Source organism: Fistularia commersonii, chromosome 4 (assembly GCF_037954325.1).
Source record: "Fistularia commersonii isolate RoL2024-O1a breed Wild chromosome 4, RoL_Fcom_v1.0, whole genome shotgun sequence".
Classification (NCBI taxonomy): domain Eukaryota; kingdom Metazoa; phylum Chordata; class Actinopteri; order Syngnathiformes; family Fistulariidae; genus Fistularia; species Fistularia commersonii.
The window spans coordinates 2,161,011-2,174,292 of NC_141287.1; the positions used below are offsets into that span (position 1 = coordinate 2,161,011).

The 13,282-nt window shown below is 43.1% G+C and overlaps 1 protein-coding gene across 3 annotated transcripts in view; it reads right to left on the bottom strand.

The window, feature by feature from the left end:
* Positions 1-12,668, bottom strand: part of raph1a (Ras association (RalGDS/AF-6) and pleckstrin homology domains 1a) — a 70,251-nt gene extending 57,583 nt beyond the window's left edge. For 2 of the 3 annotated variants that reach the window (XM_086144687.1, XM_086144685.1), the window contains exon 1: positions 12,540-12,668. The gene's annotated coding sequence lies outside the window, so the exon portion shown is untranslated. The remainder of the gene's footprint in view (positions 1-12,539) is intronic. The other variant, XM_086144686.1, reaches the window with a different exon arrangement.
* Between the last annotated feature and the right edge of the window lie 614 nt (positions 12,669-13,282).

The following is a 13,282-nucleotide window of genomic DNA, read 5'->3' on the forward strand; positions in this document are numbered from 1 at the left end:
ACAAAAAGGTTGAGAAGTGGCATTCTGTGGCCAGATGCCTGTTTTAACAACAAACAGCAGGAAAAAAAAAACATTTATTGCTATCTCCCCTGCACACATGCACACACACATACGTAGACACTAACACACACACACACACAGAACATCTATGATGAGGAGATCCAAAAAAAGATATGTCTCTTAATGACAAAATGTGCAGATAAACAGATGCAGCTGAATCACTGTCCAATCAGAGAGAAAAGGGTAATTATGGGCTGGACATACCAGAGTAAACTTCAATGTACTGATATCCAACAGTTCTAAGTTGCTGCCTCCCAATGATTTGCATTTCACTCAAATTTCTATGTTTTCGTTTTAAAATTTTGATAAAGCAAACAATTGGCTGTATCAGATTTAGTTCACTCTTCACACAAACTTGTTCTTACAAAATTTTGTAAGTTTAACAAAATTTACATTTTTTTATGTTTAACCATTTAAAAAGTAAAGGATCAAAAAGGATTATCTAATTTATCACAGTGGTCCACCGTGTTCAGCGAAGACAATCCTGCCTCTGCTACTTGTGAGTCTTGCTGTGGCTGTAGAGGCCAATCCTTGATCCACACTGTCTGCCACAGTCCGAGCAGGTGAATCCACAGGCTGGGGGTTGTGCCTATAATGCTGGCTTCATGTCTCCTTGTGCGTTTCTTCATCTGTCCATCAGTTCGGTCCCCCACAAATCTGTGCACTCCTTGTTGGCAGAGCCTCTGCCAGGTGGCTAACTGGGTGGTGGCCTCTTCTAGTTGGGTTGGCTTCTGGCTGCGCTTCTTCGTCAGGGTTTTCAGTTGGTGTTTGTATCACCTTTTCTGGCCACCAACAGAGTGTCAGCGTAGATGGAATTGGCGGTAGAAAACTTTCCATGGCAGGCATGTGTAGGACACGGTCCCTCCAGGACATATCCAGGATGCATTGTAGGCATCTGATGGGGAAGGCCTCGAGCATCATTATGTGTCAGTGGTTTGTAGGATGACTCTGGTGACAAGGAAGATCAAGAGGACAAAGACAGAGCAGAGGACAAAGTGGTGGAAGCTGAAAAGGGAGGAGTGTTGTATGGTTTTCAGGGAGGAGTCGAGAAAGGGTCTGCGTGGTCAGGGTGAGCTTCCAAATGATTGGACAACAACAGCTGATGGTATGAGGGAGACAGGTAGGAAAGTACTTGGTGCGTCATCTGGAAGGAAAGTATATAAGGAGGGTGGGTGGTGGAATGAGGAAGTGCAGGAGTATATACAGAGAAAGCAGTTAGCAAAGAAGACATGAAACACAGAGGGGACTGAAGAGAGCAGAAAGGAGTTCAGGGAGATACAGTGTAAGGTAAAGACAGAGGCAGCAAAGGCAAAACAAAGGGCGTGCGATGACCTGTATGCTCAGTTGGATAGTAAGGAGGGTGAAAATGATCTATATCGATTGGTGAAACAGAGAGATAATGATGGAAAGGATGTACAACAGGTGCGGGTGATTAAGGATAGAGGGAAATGTATTGACAGATGCTAGAAGAGTGATGGGAAGATGGAAAGAGTACTTTGAAGACCTGATGAATGGGGAAAATGAAAGAGAGGCAAGGGTAGAAGAGGGGACTATTGTAGACCACAAAGTAGCACAAATTAGTAAAAGCGAAGTGAGGAAGGCATTGAAGAGGATGAAGAGTGGAAAAGCAGTTGGTCCTGATGATATACCTGAGGAGGTGTGGAAGTGTCTAAGAGGGGCAGCGGTAGATTTTCTGACTAGATTATTCAACAGAATCTTAGAGAGTGAGAAGATGACTGAAGAATGGAGACAAAGTGTGATGGTGCCTATTTTTAAGAATAAAGGGGATGTGCAGAATTGCAGGAACTATAGAGGGATAAAGTTGATGAGCCATACAATGAAGTTATGGGAAAGAGTAGTGGAAACTAGACTGAGAGCAGAAGTCAGCATTTGTGAACAGCAGTATGGCTTCATGCCTAGAAAGAGTACTACAGATGCAGTATTTGCGTTGAGAATGCCAATAGAGAAGTACAGAGAAGGCCAGAGGGAGCTGCATTGTGTTTTTGTAGACCTAGAAAAAGCATATGACAGGGTGCCAAAGGAGGAACTCTAGTATTGTATGAGGAAGTCTGGAGTGGCAGAGAAGTATGTTAGACTGGTGCAGGACATGTATGCTCGCTGTGAGACTGTGTGCTGTAGGGGTAACAGAGAAGTTCAAGGTGGAGGTGGGACTCCATCAGGGATCAGCCCCTTCTTGTTCGCAATGGTGATGGACAGGCTGACAGATGAGGTTAGACAGGAATCTCCATGGACCATGATGTTTGCAGATGACATTGTGATCTGTAGTGAGAGCAGAAAAAAGGTAGAGGAAAATCTAGAGAGGTGGAAAGGAGAGGAACGAAAGTTAGTCGCAGCAAGACAGAATATATGTGTGTGAATGAGAGGAACTCGGGGGGAATGATGCGGCTACAGGGAGTGGAGCTCAAGAAGCTGGAGGATTTCAGGTCCTTGGGGTCAACAGTCCAGAGCGTAGGAGAGTGTGGAAAAGAGGTGAAGAGACGGGTCCAAGCAGGTTGGAATGGGTGGAGAAAAGTGTCAGGGGTACTATTTGCGTCTTTGTGTACCGTGAAAAGCGCTATACAAATCGTATGTACTATTATTATTATTATTATTATTATTACTATTTGATAGAAGACTATCGGCCAGAATAAATGGAAAGGTGTACAAGACAGTGGTGAGACCAGCGATGATGTATGGACTAGAAACTGTTACAATGACCAAAAGACAGCAGACAGAACTAGAGGTTGCAGAGATGAAGATGTTGAGGTTCTCTCTGGGAGTGACCAGGATGGAGAGGATCAGGAACAAGTCTATCAGAGGAACAGCACATGTTCGATGTTTTGGAGAAAAGGTCAGAGAACCCAGACTGAGATGGTTCGGTCATGTACAGAGGAGGGATGGAGAATATATTGGTAGACGGATGCTGGGATTGGAGCTGCTAGGCAAGAGGTCTTGAGAAAGACCAAAGAGAAGATTTATGGATGTAGTGAGAGAGAATATGAAGGTAGTTGGTGTGAGAGAGGAGGATACAGAGAATAGGGATAGATGGAGAAAGTTGACTGGCTGTGGCGACCCCTGAAGGGAAAAGCCAAAAGAAGAAGAAGACAGTGTCCATGTTTCAAAAGTATAGAGGGGTGTTATTAGGACTACTACCTGATAAACCGATGTTTTTGTGCAGAAGTTGAGGTGTTTGTTCTGAAAGAACCTTTGTCTAAGTCGCCCAAAAGAAGAAGACGCTTGATTGATCCGATTTTGTAACTCCCTTTCCATGCTGCAGTCGTGGGAGAAGAAGCTGTCTAGGTATTTAAAAATTCTTTAATTGCAAGGGGCAAGTCTGAAATGGTGAAGGTTGGTGGGAGAGGTCTTTTCTAGTAGCAGCAGTGTCACAGATAGCAGGATGATATTAAAACGGAGCAAGGTCACATCCCTGATGCACACCACCACAGACCCTGAAAGGGTCAGATTCCTGGCCTCCAGTAGTGACCTGTGCAATCATCCCAGTGTGGAACTGTTGGAGTAGAACAAATTTCCTTGTGCAGCTGAATTTCAGGAGGATACTCCATAGGAGCTCCCTGTTGACAGTGTTGAAAGCCCTTGATAGGTCGATGAGCACCATGAAGAGGTCCTGGTTTTATTCTGCATTTCTCCTGAAGTTGCCTTGCTGTAAAGACCAAGCCCACAGTGCTTGTGTTCCTTCTGAATCCACACCGTGATTCAAGCAACAGCTGCTTCGAGATGTTATCCACCAGTCTGTGCAGCATGAATTTGGCCAAGACTTTGCCAGCAACCGCAAGTAGAGAAATGCCACCGCTGTTGCCACAGATGGACTTATCTCCTTTGCCTTTGTAGATGGTGATGATGTTTGCAGACCACCACTGTTGAGGGACTGTTTCTTGCTGCCAGTCACCTGCAATAAAGAGGTAGAGTGGACGAGTGCAGACGTAGCCTCGATATTTGAAGATCTCTGCAGGGATGTTATTGGGGCAAGGGGCTTTGCTGTTCTTCTGCAATTTTATTGCACATCTAACTTCCTCAAAGGTTGATGGGAGATTGAGGTCTTTGACAATTGGGGGGGTCAGGTAACTCTTCCAACCATGAGGGGTCTGTTGGGGTCTTTGATGAGGGTTGTACCATTAGAAGCCCTCAAGAGAGAGACTGAGCAGTTTCTTGGGCCACAGATGTTTTTCACTGCATCATGAAAGTTGTGCATATGGTGGTGATTGGCATATGATTGTATTACATTAACCTTCAATGTCCACCACCAATGTAAACCGGTCCTTATGTTTTCTGTTCCAATGCTGATGGCTTAGGCTGCTGCCTCATAGAGCCTGAAGCTGACGAAAGATCATTTAGCATTAATGGTAATATCTGTGCGCAGCAAAGACTCAATGTCCCTCAGGTTTCCAGCCAGGGAGCAGCAAAGATTGTCCTTATCTATAGGGTTTTCAAGACTGGTGCAGTCAAGCCTCTTCTCTGACCTCTGGGGATGGATGGCGGGGCGTATTTTCACTTGGAGTTTGGTTATAGTCAATGGTCTGTCCAGCCCTCTGCACCTCACTGCACGGGTAAGCGAGACGTCTTTTTCCAACAAGTACCAATGGTTGGAGCATGGGTGCATCCAGGATGTTTTGTATTTATTTTTGAGCTGGAATAGGATGTTTGTGATGATCAAGTCATGCTCAGCACAAAGACTTAACAGCCACAGGCCATTGGCCTTGACTTGACCGATACCGTGACTCCAAATGACTCCCTTCCACACCTTGCTGTCCTTGCTGTCCCCCAACAAGAAGACCTTGTTCTCCTTAGGTATGCGATGGAGAGCCTCACCTGACCCTTGGTATAGGTAGTCTCTCACGTCATTCTTCGATGGAAGAGTTGGAGCATAAACACTCAAAGGGGTGGCATACTCCCTCTTGGCCAGAAGGATCCTTAGTGACATAAGCCTTTAACTTATGCCAGTTGGTGTTTCCGGGAGTCTTGGTAGAATTATGTTTTTATTGCCAGTCCTACGCCGTGCTGATGCTTTCTTCCTGTTGGGTTTCCCTTCCAGAAAAAGGTGTAACAAGTTTTGGGCCACCTTTTTTAGGCTACTCTCTAAGCAGTGTGGCTCCTAAATACGGCTGCTTAGACACACAGGGGTCTGCTGGGAGCAGCTAACACTCAACCCCAGCTGTTAACGACCATAGATAGCCCTGTACTGCTGGTGTGCAGGTTTCGGATTAGGAGCTTCCAGTGCATTGAGACCTGCTCCTGCCACAAGACGTCTCATTGCCAACAGACTTCGAACATTTCCTGTTGCTGGTCTCACCGAGGCAGGGGTGGATACCTGTGCAGGGAGATAATTTCAAGTGCCGCTGGGGGTGCGCATGTCCCAGTAGCACCTCTTCACTGCAGGAGGGTGAAATCCAGTAGCAAGGAGGGCTTAAGACAACCGGCATGCTCTAGCAGTTGCAGGGGGCTGCCAGAACTCCAGGAGTACCGCCTATCCTGTGCCACCAGCATGTAGCTTTTCTTTCGGGGTGTTCTACCTTAGCCTTTTGTCCTGCCAGACTCACTCACAAGCTAGTGGGGCAGAGGTTGATAAGTGCCAGGGCATATGCTACTTCCAGATCCCCTGCTAAGTAAGCCAGTTACCATCTGTTCCACGAGGTACTCTGGCAGGAGTCTTGGAGATGGAGAAGCTTTGTACTGGCAGGAGAAGACTGATGCATGACTTACTTCTGCAGTCAACACAAGGGCTAGCCAGCGGCAGCTCTGAAAGCGAGAGGTAGCAAACAGACAGGAAGTAGGCACGCACACTCCTCTTACAACTGCACTAGATGCGTCACAACACCTTGTGTTGTGATACACACACACACACAAACACGAGATGCACTATATAAACAATGTACCAAAACAATTTTCCCAAAGATGATTTTTATATTTCTCTGCAAAAATACCAACAAACAATCGCTACTCTTCCTAATAAGTGTGTTACTATTTTGCTATTCCAGTCTGATTTAAAGGTATTTAGTAAAGTAACTTAAAGGATAAAGGGAAGTTAAATAAAAGTAAGTAAAAAGCAAGCACACAGTGCAGTGGGTGGGGAAGAATGTTGACGCTTACACTGGCACACACCCTGGATACAAGTTTAGAAAGACGTCATCCGGGACCAGGGGTGGACTAGTGAAGTGAAAATAAGTTAATGGAAAGACATACTTGAGGAGCTGGCTCAGTCTGACTTGCTACCTAGATCGCAGGCATACGCATTATGAGGGCTCAACATCAACGCAAGTCCACACATCCAGCCACACACAACACGTTGATTATCTCCCAAACGATGACAATAGATGTGCGAGTGCCTCACAATAATGGCAAAGTGGCACAATTTGCAATAAACAACAACCAGAGCTGCATACGAGTATTTAACCTCAGCATAAACAATAACCACTGTATACATTTAGACATAGTTTCAGGCCAAATTAGTGAAAAAGGATATTGTTTTGAAAATAGTGACATTTTCAAAGCTTGTCTTTGTTTTGGACTGGTGTCTGTTTCATTCATTAAAACAAAAGCAGGTACAGAAGCCTAAAATATGAGACACTCTGCAGCCATGGAGCTGGAAAGTTCTATTCTCGCTCCCTGGCTTCAAACTCACCTTTCATGCCTAACTGACTTAAAACTAAATATAACCCTCATCCCTGTCTCCATATCCAAATATACTTCAGTTTCCACCACCCTTTTCTGTGTCATCATGTTTCGTATTCTGCCTTCGTACTTCCTGCACGTAAACTAAATATCCACTGAAACAGTTTTCAGCGTCAGGGCAAAGGTTAAAGGACCTCTAGGACTATTACAGATATCATTACATTGCCAAAAAGTGGCTGCAGCCACTGCTCTGAGTGCACTAAGACAATGTCATGGTTGGAATTTAATAAAAGTAAATAAATCTGAAATCAGGGCCCAGAGCTAATCCGTCCTCTGTCTCCCCCCTGAGATGCAAGAGGAATTTCCTGCAAAAAGGAGCAATGGCTTTTCCATTCAGTTGGCAAGAAGGCAAAGAATAAGAACACAGTGGGAGAGGAAGGGGGAGACAAAACAAACAAACAAACAAACAAACAAACAAACAAAAACTCTGATGTTGTGATGTTGTCCCAATTTGACCTCATGTAGCCTCTGGTGAGAAAAACACTGACCAGCGGCACAGGAACAGCTGCTACAGACATTGATAAGTTGCGAGCAGCCGTGGCAAAGAACAGTAGCGAGTAAACCAAGATGGCGACATGAACAGCCGCTGAAATGACCTCTGGCAGGGTGGTGCCTACCTGCAGCTTAAAATGGTAAAGGTAAAATGGTCGCGAACCGATTCCAAATCCTGTTACTAATACTCATCCGACTGTTGATGTGACAAAACAAATATCTTGTGACACCAATAAGAATTTTTAATTTACCAAAAGTTGACGTTCTTTATCTCAAAACAGTTGTTCTTTTCCAATAGCCGGAGTCGTTGCCCTTAAAATCCCACAGTACGACCAATTTGTGCATTTTCTCACTATCTGAATATTTTTGTCACTTTATTCTGTTGATAAAAAAGGCACCGGTCCCTTCATTGTTTACTAAATATAAAAATGATTTAAAAAAAAAAAACCTGACCTTTCAGTCTGTTGTTTCACATCTAATGAGGGTCAGATGCAAAATATAAATATTTGCAGCTATATATAGCTGCAAATATTTATATTTGAAACAGACTTCTGATTGCAAAAAAACAAATAAAGATGAAGAAAAAGAAAAGTTGAAATAATTGAACTTAAAAATGACATTCCTATGTCAGATTTGACAGAAATGCATTGAATAATAAATTACATGCACGCTTCAGTCCATTATAATGACAACATTATAATATTTTGTTTTTTTGTGCTATATATTTACACCACATTATTTACCTGCATGTAAAGTGCAAATATTGGTTCAAACTGTGTTGATCCTTATTCCTCATCTGAAAACTTACTACCAAATTCTGACCACCTTAAAAATTCTTTCAATTTAATCCCGACTTGCAAACAGAGAGCAATATTTTACTAGTTTCGTTTACATTTATCAAAGTTTGGAAGCCAGAAATGCATTCAAATGTGAATCAAAATGCGTAAGCCTAAAACGCCACAATGCACAGTGGTTAACACTACCAAGTGGCAGCTATAGGATTCTGGATTTCAGGCTGAACAGGGTTTTTGTCAATATTCTCCTTATGTCACAACATGTTGATTCTAATGAAGAACTCCGGCTTAAAAGGAGACTCTAGGCGGGAATGTATGTCTCTGTGTTACCAGTGTCTTGCTGTGAGCAGGATAAATGGCATATAAAATATCAATTTCAGGATATTAATACTTAACTAACCCTCCCAGGGATTTACTCAGCCGTTGTCCCCAATGAAGACGCTTTTTTTCAGGCAAGAACTACTTCGGAGACATGCTTTGTTTTTATACGTAGTATATAGAACTTACTGATCCCAATGCAAAACAAACAAAAGCTCAGGTGACTGGAGTTAATAGAATATCATCACCTACCACCACTAATAATAACCACTAGGGATGATGAACGATTCTTTCACGTGGTCAACAAAAACTGACTAGTTATAATCTACATAGAAAATGACAGAGAGCCATGAAGTAAACAAAGAGTTTAGAAACATGATCCTTTAGGGTTTGTTTTATACACAGCACAAGGGTGTTTCATTTGAGTCAGTGATTTTTTTAAAGATTGCCAAAGAGAACAGGGTAACCAAAAGTCAAGACCACAAATATCAAACACTTCTTTACAGTATTTTCATTTTTGACAATTCATATCTCTATCATATTGAACACCTGGAATTACGATACAACAGTCTTGATTTGAAAATATCAAAGATCATATCTTTCATACATATAACAAGCATACTGGTGCAAAATGGTCTGGTCCTGAAATGGTTTCAAAACTGGTTCTTCGGTAGATCCCTGGGCAAAAATGGCGTAGCCACCCAGCAAGGGCAGTAAATCAGGATTGTAAACATGGAAATAAGGATCCTACGTCGAGCAGACATCTGAAGACTGGCCAGGCAGTTACAGCAGCCTTTAGTCAAAGTAGGGCAGTAGGGATTTTTATACTCCAGTTAACCCTGACCACGACTGGGAGACATTAGCCCACTTTTCTGGATGCAAGTATGATAGAGGTGGAACCTCTCGCCTAGAATTACAACACTTTAGCTCTGACAGGCCCGGTTGGAGGCGACCAGTTTACTAATCTAATTTTCAAGCCAGCATTTTTCTTTTTTTCTTTTTTTTGTAAAATAAAGATATTGTGTACTTATGTTATGACAATGAATAAAAGGTGGAATAGCTTCATACATTACTAAAAGGGTTTTGATGAAAACAATGCTTACATTTTGGAGATGAAGGGAAAATGGGTAATGGATACAAAAAGACTGATCTTGTAAAAGCGGGTGTAAAGACATTTTTTTAGGGCAGAACAGGACCAGGAAAAGGATGTCCCTTATTTGTCCTAATATCCTTGGACTGGTATTAGAATTACCCACAAGAATAAATCTGATAGACGACTTACTCTGATTTAATTGGGAAACAAAATACTGGACAATATAGTGCACGCAGTCCAAAGAGAAATATATAAAATGCTAAGCACTGAACAAATGCACTGTACTGTAACTTAATAATACAATAATTAATAGCTTACAATTAACTTTGACATGGTTTATGACTGGAACACACAATAATGAATGCCGAAAAATGTTTGTAACTTACATCTGCGCAATTCCTAAGTCACTCCAATGAATGGCCAGCTGGGAATGGCTGCAGGGATACAATTGGAGGCTGAGAAATGCCACGGTAAATTTGGCATTCAGGGGCAGAAAAGTGTGGAGGTGAGGCCTGAGCTACACCTCAGTAAAGTGCATCCATTCATGGCATTGCTTAAGGAACACAGAAACAAAAAAATGGGTTGAGCCACTGCTGCCGCCTCTGGATGTGAAAGCACCGGCAAGTTTTTTGATGACCTCAGCAGAAACCATATTGGCCATTAGTGTTATTAGATTCGAAGCTATCAATTGATATTGCTAAAGAATCTGTAAAGCAGCTTATGATGGGGAAATAGTGCGAGGAATCAAACTACTAGCATAAACAATGCAACCCTGAATGACACAGTCGGATTGCATATAGAAAGATGATTCAGAGCTACAGTTTAAGCGCCTGAATAGTTGAATATAACTGAGTATTCAATTTTTACTGAATACATTGCTATAACCCTACATAAAAGGATAATTTGTGGATCTGCTTAGAAGGATCACTCGTGCAAAAACGTCTCCAAAAAAATCTATAAAACATTTTTATAACACTTTCATAATCCAAATTGTGCTGCAGATGCCTGCACCGATATGCTAGTGATAGGACTGAAACTGAATTGCTGGTCATTGAACAAGTTTCTGAGTCGACCATTACCATTATTTTAGTATTGCAATGTTGAAACATATGAAGTCCTGTCAATGAGGTTTGCCACCAGCAGGTTCAGAAGAAGCTGAAGTCACAGCACCACATTTTTTGGGGTTGTTTTGCAGCTCAGTAGATGACTGAGTCTACAGTCAATTGATTTCATACTTTCGTAGCCATTTGGCTGGTGGACAAAAACAGATTGCATAATGACATAAATTGTTCTTTACTAAAATTATTTCTTTGAGAAAGCAGTGTCTAGAGAAGTTCTGTGTCATCCCTTTGATGCGGAAAATTTGCAGTGAACTGTGTCGGCAGTTCGTACATTTGTACATTTTTAAAATCTTATAAACAAAATACCAATCGAAACACGATTCCCATTTGAGTTTTCTTCCACATTTTAGTTCGTCCCTTTTGTTTCAGCAAAAACTATTCTTCTGGCTAGTTTGTGGAGCTATTCTCCAGCTGGGGCTCAATGCCCCGCTGAAAACTTTCTCTGAGCCATCATATTGAAACCAAATGAAAAATGGAGTTCTATCTGCTGATGGAAACAAGAGTAAAAATATTTTTTTAATGGAACAAGCGATATATTTCATAGTGTATACACACTTGGCCCACAAGTCACAAGTGCATTCTAACATGGTTGCTTTGCATTTCTATTCCAGGTGAAAGCAATCAGATCAATTTGGTGGTTCAAGGCAACCAAAATCTAATCATCTTCTTCTTTGGCTCTTCAGGGATCACCACAGCAAATCATCTTCGTCCATCAACCCTGTTCTCTGTATCTTCTTCTTGCATTAACTGTCCTTGAAGCTCCTCTTAGGTCTTCCTCTAGCCCTTCCTCTAGACCACCTGGCAGTTCCTCAGTATTCTTCTTCTTCTTCATCATCTTCTCCTTTCAGCTTTTCCCTTCGGGGGTTGCCCTAGCGAATCAACCTTCTCAAGCTCACCCTATCCTCCTCTCACGCCAACTAAAATTCATATTCTCTCTCACTACATCCATAAATCTTCCAACCTCAGCATCCTTCAACCAAACCAAATCTCTTTATCTCACACTAAAACAAAGGACTGTTTCTCCTCTCAGTCATTGGGCCTTCTAATTGTATTACGATCATGCTGTCCAAAGCTAATTCTGTAATGCATTAATGAATAAACCATTATCCTGCTTCTCGTCGAATTTTACGATAGCCAGAGAGCTTTTTGCTCTGCAAAATAAATTAAAAAAGGAAATCACGCGCTGTCACCTTGGTGGTCCAACTTGGTTTGGTGCTGAAACCCAGGACAAACATCAGTCCTGTGCCTGAGATGGTGGGACAAGTTTTTTTTGTTTTTTTTTTTTTTCCCCCAGCTGAAATCCAAAGGCTGAGGACACAGGAACCAAGATGGTGAGGCTAATTGACAGGGAGACCCAGATGGCAGGCCTGCATGTCTAATGATGCTGAATTTCAAAACCAAATTTGCTCCTCCGCTCCAACGCCAATTCAACCCAATAGTGACGTAACGCTGAAAGGGGGTTCTTCATAAGCCGTCCCCCATAAACCATAAATCACGGGGGGGGGGGGGGGGCACGCCCATATCTATGCAATGCTATATGACTGCCACGCCTTTCTGGTATCAGACCCGCACGCCGGGCCTCCGATCGGGGGGGGGGGGGGGTACCAGACCATAATCTCCTGGAAAGACGCTGTCAAATGGGCTGCAGCTCCCCGGCGGACCTGCGCATCCAGGCCGGCGGAGTGCGCCGACGCAGGGCCCTGCGGCGGGTCATCACATATAAGCACATGCACGATAAATAACGGGGATTGATAAAAGGAGCGAGAGCCGTTGACTCTTTGCTGGAAGGCTAATTGTTTTCTGTGTCACTTCCTCCTTCCAACCCTCTGCACCACAAGCAGCCGCTAAACGGGATTGATAGGCTTTTATTCCGGGCAGATGTTCATTCAGAGATCCACCATCACCCGCGCACTGATAACAGAGAGGAAAAAGCAGCGAGGGGGAATGAGACGTCTTGAATTACGGCGCACTCACCGTGCAGACCCCGCGAGGATTGCTGGAGAAGCCCGCGGCGGAGGAGAGGGCTCCGGCCGAACCTCGAGTTCCAACGGTAGGGGCTTGGTCTGGATCTCGACCGGCGCTGTCACTGCTGTCAAGTCAGCGCTCAGCAAATAGTTTAACTTCCGGTCAGGGGTTTCAAAATAAAAGCGGTAACCCCCTTCTCCGGCGAAATTTAAAAAATGCAATGCGCTGGCACAGATCATAAGAAGTAGTAATACACAACAAATCCGTTTTGGAGCAATGAAAGTATCAGGGTTCTGCACAGAAGATGAGCTATTTAATTTTTATTATGCTCGATTGATACCTGCCTTGTTACCAACAGGGGTGGGAAACATTGGGGAGAGGTGAAAGGGGGTGAAAAAATAAACTATTAATAATTCAAACATAATTTAATATTAAATTAAGCTTTTGACATCAAACGAGCAAAGAGTTCAAATAAATCAAGTTGGGCTACAGGTCTGATTCGGTTTTAACCTTTATTACGAAGTTGAATTTATTCTGCTTCCGGTTTCGTCACTAGTTTAACACTTTCATTGCCCTCCACCCAACGCCCTAAAAAACACTTAACGGGAGCGCGTGTCCATGTCCTGCGCGCTCCCGGCTCCTTGTTTCCTGTCATGCCCAGCCCAGAAATAAGCTTCAACCAATCAGGGCTGATGAGGTCATTCTACTCTATTCGTCTCCTTTTTTTTTTGCTTTCGGTTTTTCCCGTCAGG